Source organism: Periplaneta americana, chromosome 12 (assembly GCF_040183065.1).
Source record: "Periplaneta americana isolate PAMFEO1 chromosome 12, P.americana_PAMFEO1_priV1, whole genome shotgun sequence".
Taxonomy (NCBI): domain Eukaryota; kingdom Metazoa; phylum Arthropoda; class Insecta; order Blattodea; family Blattidae; genus Periplaneta; species Periplaneta americana.
In genome coordinates, this window is record NC_091128.1 from 69014895 (window position 1) to 69036831 (window position 21937).

General features: G+C 35.5%; 2 non-coding genes across 2 annotated transcripts; one reads left to right on the forward strand and one right to left on the reverse strand.

Moving 5' to 3' along the window:
• Nucleotides 1-16565: 16565 nt before the first annotated feature.
• TRNAA-CGC (transfer RNA alanine (anticodon CGC)) lies at nt 16566-16641 on the reverse strand. Its single transcript has one exon. It is a non-coding gene; the product is annotated as a tRNA-Ala (tRNA).
• A 66-nt stretch (nt 16642-16707) lies between these two features.
• On the forward strand, nt 16708-16784 carry TRNAC-GCA (transfer RNA cysteine (anticodon GCA)). The gene has a single exon. It is a non-coding gene; the product is annotated as a tRNA-Cys (tRNA).
• Nucleotides 16785-21937: the final 5153 nt, after the last annotated feature.

The following is a 21937-nucleotide window of genomic DNA, read 5'->3' on the forward strand; positions in this document are numbered from 1 at the left end:
AATATTCAGTATATTCTTTAATCATTTCCTGTGTGAATGATAACAGAAATTTCTTCGACTTACCAATCGGTAAGTAATTGCAATGACGCGATTTTTATTACGTACCTTTTAATTGATGAGTTCGTTCTTCCTCTTTCCATACTTTGTTTCTGTGTGTCTCGCTCCATTGTGTACGTAATTATTATATAGGGTGCACTCGTCCTGTCTGTGGTAGTATTTATTTAATTCTCAAATCCATCCTTTTTGCTCGTCAAAATCTGTTGATTACCCAACATATTTGACATTTTCCGAATTTTGTGTTCATAATGTTGAACAAATTTACAATAATTTAACTCTGCTGAACTTTTTCGTAAAAATCGTTGTAAGTATAATGATGATATAGAAACATTTTATAATACTAAGCGAAATAATATGTTACATATTTTACTTGAACCAAAATACAATACAAAATCTAAAAAAATTCATTATGTTTGTCATGAACCGAGATTATACAATCATTTTATTAAAATAAATCCAGAATTAAGTAATTTTAATAATTATTTAAGTAAGATAATTACATATTAGGCCTATATTTCTTTAAAATGACCATTATTTAATCTTTTCCTTATAGATACCTTTTATTTTATCTTATTTTTGACGTGTTTTTTTTTTTCAATTTCTACTTAATTGTAATAGCCACCGTCACACAGTGTGTAATAACGCAAACCTAGCTGGACAAAATTAATAACTTCTCTGCATTTCAACGGATTGTTATGAAACGTTGTACATACCTTATAAATAGCACATATGTTTTGTGTACAAACTCTAACTACGTTTGTGTAGGAAGAACTACCCCTTTATAGGGGTGGTTTTAGACTAAAATAATAACTTCTCTCCTATCTAACAGATTTTTATGAAACACTGTACGCAAGTTAGAGGTAGAATATATTTTTTGTGTACAAACTTTATTTACGGTTCCATAAGAGGAAGGGGGTGCATTTACGAAAAATTAACTTCTCTCCTACATAACAGATATTATGAAAATTTGTACAGGAGTTACAGGTAGCATATATGTTTGTGTAAAAATTCTGACTACATCTGTATGCTACCTGTAGGCTTAATTGTTGTATAAAGTTTATAAAAATATATTATATAGGAGAGAGGTTATTAATTTTGTCTAAGTGCAGCAGTGTAAAGAGGCAGTTCTTCTTACAGAATAAGACTTTGTAAACAAAAAATATATTCCACCTGTAACTTCTCCATAAAGTTTCATAAAAATTTGTTAGATAGGAGAAAAGTTATTAATTTTGTTTAAATGCACCCACTATAAAGGGGTGTTTTTTCTTGTGCAAACGTGATCAGAGTTTGCACACAAAATATATGTGCCACCAGTAAGGCATGTACAAAGTTTCGTAACAATCCGCTGGAATGCAGAGAAGTTATTAATTTTGTCCAGCTAGTGATTTGCGTTCTGATTCACTGTGCGTTTGTTGAGGTTAGATAAAAATGTGTTCAATATATTTTTAACCTGATGTTCGATGTCATGTGACTAATTTTGCAGGCCTAAAGCACTCACAAGTGATTAAAAACTTCTTGATTTTATGATTATTTTCTGCTGTGAAGCCAAACATGGAACAGTTACCGTATGCCCCACCACTCAAAAAAATTAATTACTGATAAATGCGCAAGAACGCGCAAACTTTAAAACAGGGATTCAACACTCTAAATGTTGCTGTATTAAATGGTTGTAACCGGACGTGACCGGCTATATTAAAACTCACATTATATTTGGAGAACTTTAAAATAATATTTTTTTCCAATTGTAATGTTTAAACCCTTCTGTAAGAAGAAAAATACTTTACAAACTTTTAATTGAGGTTACATTAGTAAGGACGTACCTATCTGAGCAGACACAACACAATCAATCTCTAACAATTGGCTCTTTTTCACCCACATAGTGAGCCTCTCTGTCTACGGCTGAACAACAGCGAGAAGTGTTAGGGAGAACTCACTGTTCATACCCTTCTAAATATAGCTTGCCTCTGAGAGAACCGTAAAAACTATTTCTCACAACATGCTTCAAATGTTAAAGAACATGGATTCATATTCATCTATGCCTAAATTAACAAGTCGAAATTTGATTTTTGTCCACCTAGATTGGGAAAATTGCACATTGTGCGACGTAACGGTAGCGCGTTTTCTTGCTGATCGATTCGTTTCCCGCTTGGGCTGATTACCTGGTTGGATTTTTTCCGAAGTTTTCCCCAACCATAAGGCTAATGTCAGGTAATTTATGGCGAATCCTTGACCTCGGCCATCATATACCATCTTGTTATCACCAATTCTATCGATGCTGAATAACCCAGTAGTTGATGCAGCGTGGTTAAATGGCCAGTGAAAGATAATTGTAATTGAGGACCGATTTTGCAAAACTTGCTAATTGCAAAATTTGCAAAATTGAGATTTTGATGGATTCGTTAACATAAGGCAGGCCTAGACATGATGTTCAAAGCGTCTTAGTAAAATTGGGTCATTTTCCCTTCATTGTAGTGTGTCAAAGTGTGTCAAAAGTTGCTTTCTGCTATAAGTGAGACATACAGCAAAACTTGCTTACTATAGTGTTTTGTCTCTCCTGTAAAATTTAGTTTTTTCAGTTAGCAAGTTTTGCAAAAACGGTCCTCAATTATATGACTTAATTCCGGTATTATATTATGTAACTGGAACTACCACAAGCACGAATCTTAGTTCTTTCAGGTGCAAACTGTATATTTGAGATAGGCCTATGTAATTTGTAATTTCAATTTCAATAAATACAATAAAAATTCAATCTTTACCTAGCCTAAGAATTCTAGACTATATCAAGAATGAAGACATTTCACGTAACCCAAGGGATTTCATATAGTCTATTCCCTGTCTTATTTTTTTTGTACCGGTAATATGAATAATTGCTATTAAGCTATATTTATTAAGATTTTCTTCAAGGAGTCTGTTTCCTACACCTAAAATGTAACCAACCTTTCATATCCAAAAAATCCTCCGTCAAGTTACTGACAATGTCATTTGCCTCTAAACCTTGAAGGAGACCTGGAGAGAGTGAGCGTCAGACTGCATCACAAAGCTGGCTTTGTTTTCGCTGCTATTGCGTGATCTTTGCACTCGGATGAATCAAATGCAGCGACTCATATGTCTGTTTGGACGTCGTCTAGGTGCTGGAGGATCACGTGTGCTTGTTTATGTTCTGGGAAGTGGCGAATGAGAATGGACTCCATTCAGATTGATTTCTTTGTATGCTGCATTTTGAGTGTCGCCGTGGAATAGGGGCCCAAGTGCCCCTTCAGGCATCGCTCTAATATTCAAACTGAGTCTAATAGAGAATATCTATTAGGAACACACAGTACATTCTTAAAATCTGTTGCTTTCTTTAAATATTCCCAGAGTTTTAACAGTAGGTTAATTATTGTTGAAGTTAACACGTAATAAATTAAGAGGTAGTATATAATTCATATACGAGGTGAACCGTAAGTAACTCCATTAATTTCAGGAGGTTATTCTTTGAGATATTTCAAACGAAAAAGTTCAGTACAATTTTTCTTGTTTTTGCTTCATTTTAAAGACAAAAATTGTTTCATATGAAACATATTATAGCGTGTTTTGGGAAAGCCATTGATTGAATTTCGAATATGCTCAGTCAATTTAAGATAGCAATGTATTGTGATGATAAATGATTGAAAAAAAAACTTTTGTTCCTTACATGTGCAGAAATTTGGTACGAACAAATATAACTTTTCATTCTGCAAAGGAATTTTATAAAGTTACATTTGTTCGGATCAAATGTCTGCACATTTAAAGGACAAAACTAAAATTCTTTCAATATTGTTTTATCATAATACACTGTTCTCTCAAACTGACTGAGTATATTGAGAATTCAAGCAATGACTTTCACAAAACATTCTATGAAATATTTCATATAAAACAGCTTTTACCTCGAAAAGGAAACAAAAACGAGCAAAATTGTATTAAACTTTGTTGTTTGAAATATCTCAAAGAGTAACCTTCTGAAATTAATGACATCACTTAGGCCTAAGGTTCACCCTGTATATTTTCTCTAATACTTATACTTGTTGATATTCATCCTGTATGCTTAATTGAAGAATAAGTTAAGATATTTTGAATATAAGTTGGATGTAACCCTCCAATAAAATGAAAAGAAACAGATAGTAAAATGACAGTTCATATGAATAGAGAGTAAACACAAAATCCTTTCCTGAATATGCAAATTTATTATAAAAAATTGAGCTAAATAGGGGATGCGGTTTTCAGCAAATTATACTTCTGCTTGCAAAGTTTTTATCCATGTGCTCCGTTTGATGCCCGGAGAACGTCTAATCGATACCCGATTTCATGCCAATATCTCGCTTCTTTGACCCCCAAACCAAATATTGTGTCCGTTGACTTTTCCGGAAGTGTAAAATATTGCATCTTCAAGTTGCTTAAGGTAGTCGTTGTGTTGTTCAATCAGTTTCAGAATGTCCACAACAAGTGCAGCGTTTCGGGGAAAGTTCTCTGGTAACAAAGTTTGCATGATTTGCACTTCGTACGCGTGGAACTGCAGCCGTTTGCGCATTATTTTAACCACAGTAGCCTACTCTAAGTTATGCGTAAATATTTTCAGACAGCGTTCATAGCTGTGCGCACAGTATCAATAGTTTCACTGCCACGCCAGGTCTACCATTTCTCTGATCTCTAATACTGCCAGTGTTTTTAAACTGTACATACTACAGTCCTGCATAACCGGTTACGAAAGATAGGAAAAGACATATTACTACTGAACGCCTGGCGCTATAGACAGTATGCGAAGCTCTTGCGTCTCGCGGAGTGGTCCAATGTTCGGTTTAACGAATGTCCGAGTCTCACTCGGTTGGACGGCTCTGGATCATGAAAGACATAATATTGAGCCATCCAGGAGTTTCAAGAATCGTTGCAACGACGCGATTATCATCGTATACCTTTCAATTGATATTTCTTCCTCTCTCTTTATTCATTGAAGCACGCATCATGAAACTACAATCATTAGATTTGGGAGTGCTTTCATTTATGTCGTCCACACCTGTGGAGTAACGGTCAGCGCGTCTGGCCGCGAAACCAGGAGGCCCGGCTTCGAATCCCGATCGGGGCAAGTTACCTGGTTGAGTTTTTTTCCGGGGTTTTCCCTCAACCCAATACGAACAAATGCTGGGTAACTTTCGGTGCTGGACCCCGGACTCATTTCATCGGCATTATCACCTTCATATCATTCAGACGCTAAATAACCTAGATGTTGATACAGCGTCGTAAAAAACCCAATAAAATAAAATAAAATAAATTAATTTATGTCAATAACTTTTTATCTCCCCAAACACGATTTATTAGAGAAATAATAATACATCCACTTAGAATAATTAAAAGACATAGGCTATATTAATAATTACTCTTTCAGAAGTAGCCTATGTATTTTGAGTTTAAAGTATGAACGTTACAATAGTAAGTGTGGCATAATTGCTCTTCTATCTTGTAAGTAATTGTAATTTATTTTATTCTTGTATTTGTTTACATGTCAGATTTCATCTATACATTACGCATATTTATTTTGTTGTTACCGGTGTCCATTAGTTGATTCATATATTTGTTATGAAGATAAATGTACCAAAGTGTCCAATCAATTATAATCCTATTTGAAGCTAACTAACTTACTTATGGCTTTTAAGGAACCCGCAGGTTAATTGCCGCCCTCACATAAACCCACCATAGGTCCCTATCCTGTGTAAGATTAATCCAGTCTCTATCATCATATCCCACTTCCCTCAAGTCCATTTTAATTTTATCCTTCCGTCTACGTCTCGTCCTCCACAAAGGCCTTTTTCCCATCGGCCTCCCAACTAACACTCTATATGCACTTCTGGATTCGCCCATAAGTGCTACATGCCCTGCCCATCTCAAACGTCTGGATTTAATGTTCCTAATTATGTCATGTGAAGAACACAATGCGTGCAGTTCTGCGTTGTGTAACTTTCCCCATTCTCCTGTAACTTCATCCCTCTTAGCCCCAAATATTTTCCTAAGAATTTCAAGCTAACACTTTTTTTAATTAGGAAAAGTAAATTTCCTTCAATTGTTACTCCATTTATGTAGTTACAAAATGTCATCAGAGTTCCTGTATGGTGAAATGCGCTTGGTATTCTGTCCTCTATTATCTGTGGTTCTGTCTAGCCAGGCGCAACCGCTTCACGGCCGGATATTCGAACGAATGTGCAACCTCGCCAGTTGATCTACAACCGGTCAAATATAAACCGATTCTAAGCGCTGTTCTGCAGCACTCTGGTACATACCACCTCTTGACGGTCTTCACATATGGTAGATTTTATTCATACTCCTTCCGTCCTTCCGGAAGTGTCGCTAAACAGTAATTGGCAACCTCATTTCGTGTAACCACAAAACGCACAGCGCTTTTTCCTGCATAGACGTCATTTGATACTGAATTGTCCTGTACTGCAGTGCTATATTGTAAGGAAAGAAAACTAAATGAATCGGACTAGGTAATTCCGCAACTTTCAATTTTTCTACCTGTCATAGTTTTAAGTTACAATTGTTCATAATCAAGGAAACAATTTATGTTTATCCTGTAGCCTATATTTATAATTGTGAATATGAAATTAATATTAAAGGAGCAATTTTAACGTCAAACGCTTCTGCACTTAACATTCGCTAAATAAAATCACACTTTCTGTTAACACGGTGACGTCATCCAAGCGCGCTACCTCACGCAAGCGTTACGAATCGCGATGTTCCGCGTAGGATGGTAATAATAAGTGTGCAGTAAATGTGAAGCTTAACGAAATATATTAAACTTTTAATTCAATAAAATATTATCATTAATACACAAATGATGACGACTAATGAATGCGGGGAGTATAAAGACAGAAATAGTTAATTTAATATAGTCTACTTATTCTAAAATACTTAACTGTAGCATTAATTTTCAAAAGAATCCAATTTTCTCTAATGAGAAATTATTATTCATCATAATTTCAAACAAGTCACTATCGTCATATTGGTGTGCGAATCGTTTCGACTGTTAAGTACATGGCTGTTTCAAGACTAGGTCTTGTGGAGTGAGGGAGCATTTATGAAGTATTGACAAGAAAGGTCAGCCTTATTAAATTTAAATGTAAGGGATATGAAAACAGAAATGAAAATAAATATGAACATTTTATTCCAAATTCCAAACATTCTTATAGTCCCAACAATCCTCACAATAACAATCACAAACGGCATAAAAAGTTTCACCCAATTTTAGGAATTCGATGAATCCCCTGTCATTTTTAATCGTTATTCAATTAAAGCAATTATTTTACCTTAAGCCTTCTATAATTCTTGGGAATCATCAATGGAAAATGGCAGCCCCAACTTTTTATGATAGTCTAATGATTTCTCTTTATTTACCTTTTGTGACAGTAGGGCCGAAAAGCTGGATAATTCGTCATCATGACATGATAATAAAACCTGAGAATCTCACCCACTTTGAATATTATGGAAGTTTCAAATCTTATTGCAATTTAATGACAAGTTAAAATGTCGGAAATACATTAAAAAATAAAAGTTTTATTTTCTGAAAGAAGATGAGAACAGAATGGATTCAGAGAAGATAGATCCTGTATAGATTGCACATTTTCAGATTCTCAAGTTATTCAAAAACATAAAGAATTTAACACCACAAACACACATACACAGAAAATTTATAGATTTATAAAATGACTTTCGTTCTGTAGGTAGAGAAATATTATGGTTTATTAAATAAAATAGGAATGGCTGTTCACTTAGTGAGACAATTAAGAAAATGTAGGTACATAAAGAACATAATGAAAATTAATATAGAAAATGGCATATCTGAGATTATACATGCATTTCCCTAACGGTCAAACAATTCTGTCCTTATCCTTTGGATTGTGTGATCTATATGTAAATGAAATTTCTACAGTTTGCTGGAGAAACTAAAAGCAAACAAATATTTTGAAGAGTTGATATTTACTACATTGTTATTTGGAGATGGCCAGCTCATTATCTCACACTCAGAAGACAATTTTCAAACAGAAGTTTACACATTATGTAATATGTTTTAAGAGTATAACTTCGAAATTCAACAAAAATGGATTTGTTAACACAGATCACATTATAACAAAGTAATAAAACATTAGAACATGTCTGTCACGTTACCTGTGTAGGTAGTAATATTTCGTATATACCTTCGAGTGGTGTATAATAGGAATTACTTAAATTATTACAACCACGAGTAATTGGTACAGTCAAAAGAACAAGTTTTAGAAAAGTGAGAAAATAAGCTATTTTAAAATTATATAAAACTTGACCTCACTTACATTATTATATAGGTTAGAAAGTTGAGTTTTGACAACCTCACAGAGGCAAAGAATTCAAAGAGCAGGGATAAAATTTCCTAGACCTTTGGCAAGCTGCATTTTTTCGGGATCATAAAACAAATGAATCATTTCGCGAAGAATTAAACATTTCAAATATATTACACAGTCTGTGAAAATATTTATTAAATCTACATACTTAGACTTTAAAAAACAAAATTTGATAACACAATCCCAAGGGAAAAAATGGAACTCTCTGCATCAAAATCCACAGTTAATTCCCGATTTACCACGAAAATCGTCTGTAGTTGCATTTAGATTGGCAACAGGCCACATTGTTTGGACAAACACCTACATAGAATTGGAATACATCAGTCCCCTAACTGCCCATTGTGCAACTCAAACCAAGAAATGGATTCGGAACACCTCAAAATCTGTGCTTCAGTGGCTGGTCATGGTAATATCTTTGAAAAATATTGGAGTGCAAGAGGTCAAATGACTTTATTGTCAAACGCCTGGCATTAGAAAACAACAACAACAACAACAACATATATTACACAATACCAGAACAAATTGGTATCTACATTTAGAAAGAATACAGGAAAGCCTTATTCCGCTTGACGCTTAGGCCTACCATTAAGTCGCAAGAAAAGAGAAATATTAGAAGACAATGAGAATGTTGCAGAAGCAGCTTTGAATACGAACGAAGGGTCCAATCCATGACGCCTATGATAATGATGTTGGTGCTGATGAGGTTCTATTTTTATGCAGGATCCATTTACACTACAAAAAAACCCTGGCTGCAGTGGTGAATTAAAATGGCAGTCATTATAGAGCCGATCTGTTTGTTTCTTAATACGAGTTGTGAAAGCGTGTCAAAATAAATAGGCCTACTGTTTCCTTCTCAAAAGATTAACTCCGTATGTAGATGAAATTATTGGGGATCATCAGTGCGGTTTTAGGCGTATTGGAGAAAAAATGGAAGTATAAGGGTACAGTACATCAGTTATTCATAGATTTCGAAATGGCATATGACTCGGTTAAGAGAGAAGTTTTATATAACATTCTTATTGAATTTGGTATTCCCAAGAAACTAGTTCGATTAATTAAAATGTGTCTCAGTGAAACTGATAGCTTCTGTCTAATGCTTTTCCAATTCACTGCGGACTAAAGTAAAGAGCTGCACTATCACCTTTACTTTTTAACTTCGCTCTAGAGTATGTCATTAGGAAAGTTCAGGATAACAGAGAGGGTTAGGAATTGAACGGGTTACATCAGCTTCTTGTCTATGCGGATGACGTGAATATGTTAGGCGAAAATGCACAAACGATTAGGAAAAAAAACGGAAATTTTACTTGAAGCAAGTAAAGCGATCGGTTTGGAAGTAAATCCCGAAAAGACAAAGTATATGATTATGTCTCGTGACCAGAATATTGTACGAAATGGAAATATAAAAATTGGAGATTTATCCTTCGAAGGAGTGGAAAAATTCAAATATCTTGGAGCAACAGTAACAAATATAAATGACACTCGGGAGGAAATTAAACGCAGAATAAATATGGGAAATGCGTGTTATTATTCTGTTGAGAAGCTTTTATCATCCAGTCTGCTGTCAAAAAATCTGAAAGTTAGAATTCATAAAACACTTATAGGCTATTACCGGATGCTCTGTATGGTTGTTGAAACTTGGACTCTCACTTTGAGAGAGGAACAGAGATTAAGTGTGTTTGAGAATACGGTTCTTAGGAAAATATTTGGGGCTAAGAGGGATGAACTGCACGCATTGTATTCTTCACCTGACATAATTAGGAACATCAAATCCAGACATTAGAGATGGGCAGGGCATGTAGCTCGTATGGGCGAATCCAGAAATGCACATAGAGTTGGAAGGCTAGAGGGAAAAAGATCTTTGGAGAGGCCGAGACGTAAATGGGAGAATAATATTAAAATGGATTTGAGGGAGGTGGGATATGATGATAGAGACTGGATTAATCTTGCACAGGATAGGGACCGATGGCGGGCTTATGTGAGGGTGGCAATGAACCTCCGAGTTCCTTAAAAGCCATAAGTAAGTTAGTTTCCTTCTATCAACCAATTATGAAAGTAAACATACGAAGTGCTCTCTCGCTGTCATTATTCTATGAGTGAGTATTAAACGTAGTTTATTACAAATGTTACATTTTGAGCCAGCTATAAGCTCGATAAGTATATTCCTTTCCTTGATACGTCCTAATTCTTACGTATTACTTTAGGACTATATATAACATTTTTCAGTGCCTTAAAATGGGACGGTGCAATCATAGCAAGGCAGGTGGCATTTATATTAGGAGCTCTCATACCAATGGTGTTGAATAGCAATCCCGTATGTCAAAATATTCAATTTTATAACGAGCGAAAAGACATTTTAATATCAAATATCTGACATAAGAGGGTATTTAAATATCTTCTTGTAAAATTTGTATCCATACCTGGACATAAGATGTGTTTGCAGAAAATACGGAGATACTTTTTATATGGATAAAGTGAAATCTCATTTTGTTCATTTTTGTTGACATACTAGGTTGCTGTTAAATACCATCGATATGCTGTTTTTCTCAGCCTCAGCCTCATGGACACAATTTCCAGCAAGATGGATCGCCTCTCCACCATGCCACCGAGATCAAGGCCTACTATGGATACAATAGAAATGAAAATTCCGCCCGAAATAGATGGCGTAAAATGCGACATAAAATAAGAAATAATAATAATAATAATAATAATAATAATAATAATAATAATAATAATAATAATAATAATTATTATAATTATTATTATTATTATTATTATTATTATTATTATTATTATTATTATTATTATTATTATTCGAATGACATGAACCTAACAAAATTGTCATACATTCATTCTACTTCTAGTTTCCTAGTATCTAGGCCTACTAGTTAGTGCCTATTTTGTTAACCCTTTCTTACCTATAGATACCATATGGCAATAATTAATTTTATAGCATTTATATACTTGTGTGTTACATATGAAGGTAAATTTTGCTGGATAACTTCTATTTCAATACATTTTCATCAATATAGTTTTGTTTCAAATGTTGCCACTCCCGTAACTTGGTCACTTTAAAGCAGGACAGCAAGTTACATGGTTTCTTTCCAGTATCTCCTGTTAATCACATAGCGTGCATAGTGTGATGAGGTGGATAGTTATGGCCTATGAAACGGCTGCACACTTTGTAGAATCCGGGATACATTTTATCATTGGAATGACCTGCCTGCAGCGGTCTTTGAGGGCTGTCCTTCCTTAAGGAGATTCAAGAATAACTTAAAAAGTTGTGTATAAAGTGAAAATTAAAATTAAGGTGACATTTAACATTTAATTTTTGAGGTGACGTGTATTTATTTAGCCTGACGAGCGTGTAAGAGGGCCTTAGACTAGAAATGTTTAGCTTAAATGTAGTTCTGTTTATAAGTATGCATAAGGGTGTAATTATTTGACTTATTTTAACTGTTGTATCAGTGAAGCGAGGTGAGTCAGTGAAGTTATGGTTTTACAGTGCAGTGAATAATTCCGATCAGTGATAATTTATAGCGTCAATGAAATGTGTTCTATAGTGTCAGTGAAATGTGTTATAGAGTGTCAGTGAAATGTGTCCTAAAGTGTCAGTGAAATGCGTCAAAGTGCCACTACAGTGAGTGAGATGAGAGTAAAGTGAAAGACTATTGAAACTTATGTAGGGCCTATACATATGTAGGTTAGTTGTAAAATTAGGTATTTTATTTATGTTTTATTATTAATTGTAAATATTATGTTAAATTGTATTATGTATTTTTATTGTATTGTGTATTGCATAATTGTATTGTGTATTGTAAATTTTATTGTGTATTGTTTATCATTTTATTTTGTATTGTTTATATTGTGTATACCACTGCCACCGGGTGCTTGCCAACTTGCAGTGTAAATAAATACATACATACATACATACATCTTTTCGTTCTGCAAAGAAAATTTTCGCAGTTACATTAGTTCGATCAAATTTTTGCACATTTTAAGGCCAAAACTAAAATTCTTTCTATCATTCATAAATGCACTGCTCTCTTAAACTGACTGAGCATGTTGTGAATTCAATGAGTGGCTTTCCCAAAACACGTTATGAACTGTTTCATATAAAACAATTTTTATTTCGAAAAGGAAGAAAAAACGAGTAGAATTGTTTTAAACTTTTTTGTTTGATATACCTCAAATAATAAATAACTCCCACAAATTAATGACATTACTTACGGTTCACTGTGTATATATACTGCATACATTTTATATAATGATAATAATAATAATAATAATAATAATAATAATAATAATAATAATAATAATAATAATAATAATAATTAGGCCTATCGAAGTGTAAGATTCGACCCGGCCCGAGTCCTCAAAAGACAAATCAAATCAAGGAAGGACGAAAAGTAATTAAAGTTTCTACCATCAGCACTCCTATGTAAAGAGCTGAAAGGCAAGCAAAAAAAAAAAAATAAGTAAATTGTCAGGGGCTAGCAGAGATCCCTTCTGTTTAAAACATGAAATAAAAAATCTATATTCATGATTTATAATTATATTTATGGAAGTGAAGGCACGGTTTGAACTTTGCAAAATCACAAATAGTCTATTTAATAAATAATTTGAAGCAAGAATAATAACAGATAAATTAATTAATTACATAGAAACAATTCACACCAGTGTCATACCTTGAACTTGTGTCGTTTTTACTTTTCTGCATCACAGGATGTTATCTGCTGATGTCACTTCCTCTTCGCTTGGTCTTCAGGTTTCTGCAGCTTGTTACCAAGCGTCTGCCTACCTAGCAACACAAAATGTATTCAAATTGAACATCGTTAATCAACAACAAAAGAAAACGATGCCATGCAAGTATGTTAGATGGTAGTATGAAATTACGTGTAATTGAGACATTGTGCCAAGAAGTCTAGCACCGCTGACACTTGGCAAAATGAGTCCGAGGATTCTGCATGATATTACCTGACATTTTACTTACAATTGGGAAAGTCTGGAATAAACACAACCGGGTAATCAGGCCAAGCAGAAGTCGAACCCACTACCCAATTCAGCCTTGTTCATTAGACAAACGCGCTACCGACCGAGCTACGACATTGGCCACCTCAATATTGACAGGTATAAAAGTTATGTCCCATGGAGGATCGGTTAGCTTAGTTGGTAAAGTAACTTGCTATGCAGTGAAAGGTCCCGGGTTCAATTTCCGCGTCTGTAGTTCGGCGCTAGCGCTCTGTCTTCCATCCAGGCGGCTCGGGTTCGTCCACTGCCAGATCGTCATAGAATTTAAATTGGACGAAACAGAAATTACCAGAATTGCTGAACAAGAACTTTTGCGTGTTAATACAAATTTCATTACAAGAAGCCAGGCATGTGTGAATCAAGATGACCACCACTTTGAGCAACTCTTGCAATAGAGGTTAGATTTCATTACGCAATAAATTATAATTGTTTGTATGCTTTACATGATATATTATGTAAAAATGAACGGAACATTACGGAGCGAAAATCTCAAGAGCCAGGCGTAACCACGCTGCGTCAGCTCCAGAGCTTCACCGGCCGAAAGATAATCTGACCGCTCTCTATTACGTCACTGCAACTGCCCCAAGCACGAGAATTTGCTCTTTTGGATACAAACTATATATTTTTAATATTTATATGTAATTTGTAATTTTAATATCAATAAGTTCAATTAAGTTCCAATTAAATACAGGGCGCAAAGTGGTCCATTATAAGCCTGAGGTACATATATCTATTCCGGGTCTGACCTCGGAAAGAGAGTTAGCCAGCCCGGGTTGAATCCCTAGTAGTGGTATAGAGCAAGTGGACAGCTTCAGATACTTCGAGTGTACTAGGCCTACCAGTAATAAGATGAGCTGCTGCCAGAAAGTCAAAAGGAGGATAGCAATGGCAAAGGATGCTTTTAATATGTAGAAAAAGCAGTATCCTTTGCGGACCTCTTGAAAAAGAACTGAGGAAGGGACTAGTGAAGTGTTTTATGTGGATTGTGGTATTGCATGGGGCAGAAACAAGGAATTAGGACGAAGTGAAGTGAAGCGAATAAAAGTATTTGAAATGTGGATATAGAGAAGATTGGATCGTATGAAAGACAGAAAAGCTGTAATGGAAAGAGTGGGTGAAGAAAGAATAATGCTGAAACTGATTAGGAAGAAAAATAGGAATTTGTTGGGTTACTGGCTGTGAGATACTGTCTGCTGAAGGATGCACTGAAAGGAATGGTGAACGGGAGAAGTGTTCGGAGCAGAAGAAAATATCAGGTCATAGACGACATTAAGATATATGGATCATATGTGGAGACTAAGAGGAAGGCAGAAAATATGAAAGACTGGAGAATGCTGGGTTTTCAGTGAAAGATCTGTCCTTGGACAGAAAACTATGAATACGCACATGGCTTCTAATTGAAAGTAAATTGCCTGTGGAGTAACGGTCAGCGCGTCTGGCCGCGGAACCAGGTGGCCCGGGTTCGATTCCCGGTCGGGGCAAGTTACCTGGTTGAGGTTTTTTCCGGGATTTTCCCTCAACCCAAAATGAGCAAATGCTAGGTAACTTTCGGTGCTGGACCCCGGACTCATTTCACCGGCATTATCACCATCTCATTCAGACAGATGTTGATAAAGCGTCGTAAAATAACCTACTAAAAAAAAAAAAAAAAAAAAGAAAGTACATTGCGAAATTGGCTTCCTTTAAAAGTAAAAGTGTTTGTTGATGAGGATCTTGATTGGTTGTTTCGTAATTTGTTTATAAAGAGGGCTTCAGTGAGGATGAACTTCACCGTCCTTTGAATAGTCCATGTACAATTGCGAATCAGTTGCGACAATATGCATACAATTAAGAATCAGGTGCGACAAAATTATAGCGATAGGTGACAGTGATTGGTTGAAACTGAACGAACCCTTATACGGGATTGGTCACTGATTGTATGAGCCAAATAGTCACCTTTATTAGATCGTCAACTATTTCTCTCTTGAGGTATGTTTACTCTAGTAGTTGGATCAGAGCGTCGTCGTTGTAATGATGACAGCATTAATCATCATCGTAATCATCGCGCTCTGTAACTCTGACCGCTGTTTTTCAGTCCTCCGCAAGATGTTGCACGGTTACGCCATACCTCTCACTGACTCCAATCAGCTTTGCAATCTGATTTGCGATGCACTGTCCCGTGTGACGGCGCGTCAAGTAAACGAACCGTTGCTAAGCGTCGCGGCGCCTGATGTGCTGATGTAATTATTACACTATAGTCGCCATCTTGTAAAGACAATCGTCATGGAAACCACGCGGGAGACGGAATTAAACCCTTGGCAGAACTCCGAGCTTGTTTCTAGTTGACAGACTTTCCTAAATAAAGAGTCTTATCGAATATGGAGATCGGTTGAAAAGTTTCACATCCTTACGTGTTGTCCAACATAAAAAATGATAGATGTGCAGCTTAAAATATCACAGCCATTGATGACAAATAACGTAAAATAATTAAACACAGGACTTCATCCAGGTTTCAAAAGCCAAAAAGACTAAGTCCTCTAAGATATGAAGTAAGAAAATATACGGTACAGTTAAACGACTCTGAAAATTTCAGTAATAATATGAGTAATGAGTAGGGCTCGGACGTTGTTGAAATACATCATCCCTTTCTGAGATATCACAGACAATGCAGGATGCTATACAAACTCGTTTCACTTCAACATGAACTAATATAGCGTTTTTCTTTCTTCTTTTTTTATTGCCCCTTTCTGCATATGAACGGACATTTTTCAAAGTATAGCCGTAGACTATAGTTATTCAAGAACCTACTGCAGATTGCTTAGTGCAATTCAATTGCGTCTTAAAAGAATTTTCTTTTGGTTGCGTCAGCCTTGACTCGTGATCACGTGTGTTACGTCCTTCCTCCCATTCAATGCAACGGAACAAATACTGTAACCGCAGTGCCCGCAGTCTGCATATGTATCACACAAATGAAGACGTAAAAATGCTGAAATTGAAACAATGCAGACTAATACATTACATATTCATTATATATGAGGTCTCGCTTACCTCATTGAATATTACACGGCTACTATGAAGTAGACAATGTGTATTATCATCATTTAATTCGAGAAAAATTCGTTCCGGCACCGGGAATCGAACCCGGGACCTCTCAGATCTGCGCGCTGAGTGCTCTTTCCAACTGAGCTATGCCGGGCCACGATCCACGGTAAGGCCGTAAAACATTACAACGAGAGGAGTTCGGCCGGCACCGTGGATCGTGTCCCGGCATAGCTCAGTTGGAAAGAGCACTCAGCGCGCAGAGCTGAGAGGTCCCGGGTTCGATTCCCGGTGCCGGAACGAATTTTTCTCGAATTAAATGATGATAATGCAGACTAAGTTTTTTGTGACAGTTGGTGGTTGAGTTTGGTGACAATGTATTTTCCACAGATGAAAGTACGAGTGTACTATTGTTTGGTTTGTATTTTATTATTAAAGTTATGGTCATTTTTTAAATTTTAATATCATATTTTTATAAATTTAAGGTCATTTTATAGGTCATGTTTCTGTGATGTTTAGGTCATCAACTTCCGAGCTGTAACAATCAATGAATCGAACTGTATTGTAATCTAGCCTACCCTAAATCATTATAGATAAACTTATGTCAATGGCTTAATAACATTTTTCTGAAGTGTATGTAACTCAGTTACACACAAAACTGGATTCAGTCATTGCTTACAAATGCCTAATAGGCTTACAGTTTTTACTTTATTACCATATTAATTATGAAGATAGATAGTCTATTGTGATGTTGTTGATAGTATATTTCGATAATTTCTTAGACATATATGTTTTGATCATCTTTGTTGCCTAGAAAGTGATTTTGGATACCCTGTCTGTCTGTGTATGCACAGCAGTTTCTTATAAATTATTGAACGTATTTTGTACATAGGCCTATTCTGTATCTACAGAGCGTTCGCTTACATACGTCTCCCGTACGCTCGGCAGTTCAATCTTTCTGTAGGAGAGACCGTGTTGACGATAGATTGAGTGTTATTCTTCTGAATGTGTTAGTGAAGTGTTTAGATTTAGATTTAGGAGTGGTCTTTTGCTGATGTTATGTGGAACGGTAACATTAGGAAATTTTCTTGGAATCGACTTTTTACCTTTCCGCAGTCACTTTTTCAGATAAGTTTCTACCATGCAAATTATTATTGCTCTATTGTAAATTTCTGTGGTGTCATGTGAGAAAGCTAATCTAAACACTTTGCTAACACAATCAGAAGAATAACACACAATCTAACGTCAATACAACCACTCTTACAGAGCGTATGGGACACTGTCGCGTGTTGCATGGCCTTCGTGCCGGTCGCTTATGTAAGCAAACTAACGCTCTTTACAAGTCAATTTATCCGCGAATGATGCACACGGAATATGATAATTTTTATAAACATTAGCATATCTGTATTAAAAAAACGAAATCGGTTCTAATGATTACTTTTTTAGTCTTTTTCATAAGATGAAGATATAAATGTTCCTTACATTAAGTGTATTATGAGTTAGTTGCAATAGAACTCTATATTACGATACAAGGTTGGAAAGTACTTTTTACAAAATCGAGGAAAAGTTTGAAAAAACGAGCAAAACGAGTTTTTCAATTGCTCAGATTTTGTAATGCACATCATAAAGGTGTACTGTACAACATTTTTTGCACGATCATAGTTTTAAAATATTAAATACAATATATTTTTCATTGAAAATTTAGAGCAATATTGTTCTTTTTTTACTTATTTTATTTTATTTTTTATTTTTTTAATATGTTTTTTTGTTTTGTTTTTTTTTAATGCAATACAAAATCAATGTAGTATTATACAATACAAAAATTATTCAGAGTATCATAACGAGCAATTGAAACCAATGCAATACGATACAACTTTCAACACAGTGCAGTTCATCATTAGGCCTACATGAAATAAAAAGTTAACATAAAACCAGTATTACTGTACTGTACATGTGTAAATCTAGTGTACGTTTATTGTAGTAAATTGGTAATAAACAATGTAAGACTTACGATGAAAGAGTAATGGAACGGAGAAAAATTCTCTCCGGCGCCGGGATTTGAACCCGGGTTTTCAGCTCTACGTGCTGACGCCGGAGAGAATTTTTCTCCGTTCCATTACTCTTTCATCGTATGATGACGCAGAATATCTGCATGGAAATATCATATGTACTTCGGTACATTATAATAATATAAATGTAAGACTTATTACAATTAGCCACTTCATGATATATGCAGGCTGTTTCATAATTCCTATTACGCTTGGAACGACAACGTACAAGACGAATACCAACTTGAACACTAAATAACCGCTTGACTCTACATACAGACAAGTCTATAAATGCACTAATAATGTTATTTCTCTGTTTCAGGGTCATCACGTTATTGGCAGCATAGATGCATTGTTCTTATTGTAAACAATTTTTTATGTACCTTTAATGTATTTGTACTTTGAATAATGATTAAACCAAAACCTCCCACCTCAACATATTCCGACCCCACTATAGCCAATTGGCTTGTCGTCAGCACGACATCTCATCCTGCTCTAGGTTTTTCCGTGGTTTCCCTTGAGCAATAAGACAAATATCGGGATGAGCCCTAAAATAAATGGGCCACGGACCACTTCCCTTCCCCCACTCTTTCTCTTCTACTATCACAACTTGCTAATTTCTTAGATAACAACCCTGTATTATGATAATAGGGAAAAATAAATATATTGTAAGTTCACAGGGCTAACGGCTTCGAAGCTGGGTACCTAGTTCTAATGAAGTGCATTGGTAGCAATCTAAAACATGGGGGCATGAGATAGTTACTCTGCCTGCCATCAAAATTCACTTCACTAAATCCCCAAGGTAAAAAAAAAATCCTATTACAAACTACTAGGGATTCGGTTGTAGAGAGAACTAAGTAGATAAAGTTTTGATTGGGAACCCATGTCCGGAAATGTATCGTTTCGATGCAAAATAAGTTTGTTGTATTCTGACAAAAATTGTATAATGATGAAGTGAGGCGATGCGGAAAACGTCCGTGATAAATGTGTTGTGCATTACCGGTTGTGCTGCATCTTTGTGAAACTTGGACTCTCACTTTGAGAGAGGAACAGAGGTTAAGAGTGTTCGAGAATAAGGTACTTAGAAAAATATGTGTGAAGTTACAAAGGAATGGAGACAGTTACATAACGCAGAACTGTACCCATTTTATTCGTCACCAAACATAATTAGGAATATTAAATACAGATGTTTGAGATGTATCAAGTAGGCCTATGCGTGAATCCAGAAATGCGTGTAGAATGTTAGTTGGGTAGAACTTCGTAGAATTGATTGTAAACAGAAGACACACGATATCAGGGGACTGCAGTAGTCGCCCTCAGCCCATTTTGTTCGCGTATTGTGAAGTGGGAGATTTTAAATAGAATCGATCTTCAAACTTATTTTGCACTGAAACGATACATTTCCGGACATGGGTTCCTAATCAAAACTTCATCTAATTAGTCCCCTCTACAACCCCTAGAAGTTTGTAAAAGGAATTATGAAACACTCGGTGGCATAGTTGGTATAGCGCTGGCCTTCTGTGCCCAAGATTGCGGGTTCGATCCCGGCCCAGGTGCTTAAATGCGACAAGCTCATGTCACTCGATTTTGTGGCATGTAAAAGAACTCCTGAGGGACAAAAATTCCGGCACACCGGCGACGCTGATATAACCTCTGCAGTTGCGAGCGTCGTTAAATAAACCATAATTTAAATATATATATATATATATATATATATATATATATATATATTGCGAAAAAGCCTGTAATGGGTCTACTTTAGTATAGCTTTATATTATGAAGAATGGTTTCCCTAGCAACAAGTTTCTGTGTGGGAATTCTAACTTTCAAGGCCTAACAACAATAGTTGTAAATACCGCAAAAACACGATCGTGCAAAAAGGACATTTGTTACATGAGTTGAGCTACTCAAGCAAGTTCTTAAAGATTTACAACGAAAAATTAGAAATTTTATTAGCGTCTCATTAAAAACCACTAATTTATTTTTAAACAACATATTTAAATGTCGATATTCTTAAAGAGAAGAATTTCACAAATTATTAAAATATACATATAGTTGTCTTATATAAATTTGTAAAAAATTAATTACATAATTATCTCTTTCTTTCTTCCTTTCTTACTCTGTTTAACCTCCCCTTTTACCTGACTTACACATCATCGCGTGTAGGGGAGGGAGATTCATCTGATCATACACTAGACATCTCAAAAATAATGTGGAATCGACATGACTCGGGACTATCGCTGAGACATCACAACACAACGGACAAACACCCAGTCCCTAAAAAACCAAGATAAAATTCTTCCACTGGTTCAATACGAGAATAGAATCTTGGAAAGCGCACACATTACGTAGTCTATATCTACAGCACTTACATTATGCAATTAAAGTCTTCTTCTCTTCCTTTCGCATTAAGGCTGCAGCTTTTTGCGTCCATTCATCAATACTTGTAAGCGAATCTTTCCATCTCAATTTTGGGCGCCTTAAACTTCTCTTTCCGTTTGGTTTCTAATCTCTAATTCTCTTCATTAATCTGTTCTTCTCTATACGATCAATATGTTCTCTCTTTTTTATTTTATTATCCATTATCCAATTATTCACAGCTACAATTTTGCATTAATCCCTAATTATAAGGTAAGGTACCCAAATAAGAGACAGGGCCCTAATAAGAGATACATTGTTAACTTCTTCGGTATAATTTCCATCTCTCGACAACTATAGGAAATCAATGTTTGTGCTTCTAAGGCATCGCGTTCTTAGTCTAACCTTAGTTGAAAGTAAGCTACGAAGCTGAGAGCAAGCAAAGTAATTTTTCACACTTCGAACGTTTTAGTGGTTTTTGTTGAGGAAGTGAACAGCAGTTAATGTAAGCTACAGTACAACAAACTTATTATTAATTTTATAAAATTGCTGGCAAAATGTTGCATATAATGAGGTTTATTGCTAATAAGGGAGATAATAATATGATCTTGGGTAGTTAGTTCATTTTTATTTATTCCTTTCCCTATTAAGAGACACCTAGAGGTCCTATTAAGAGATAGTATCTCTTATTTAGAACCCTTATTGATATTATTATGATGCTCACATTTGAGAGTTTACGAAATGTGTTAATACTTCTAGTCGTGTCGGTTTGTCTGGAAGTAACTACAGAAGAGCCAATGAAAGATTACTTACTTACTTACAAATGGCTTTTAAGGAACCCGAAGTTTCATTGCCGCCCTCACATAAGCCCGCCAGCGGTCCCTATCCTGTGCAAGATTAATCCAGTCTCTATCATCATACCCCACCTCCCTCAAAACCATTTTAATATTATCCTCCCATCTACGTCTCGGCCTCCCTAAAGGTCTTTTTCCCTCCGGTCTCCCAACTAACACTCTATATGCATTTTATGAAAGATTACTTGAACTA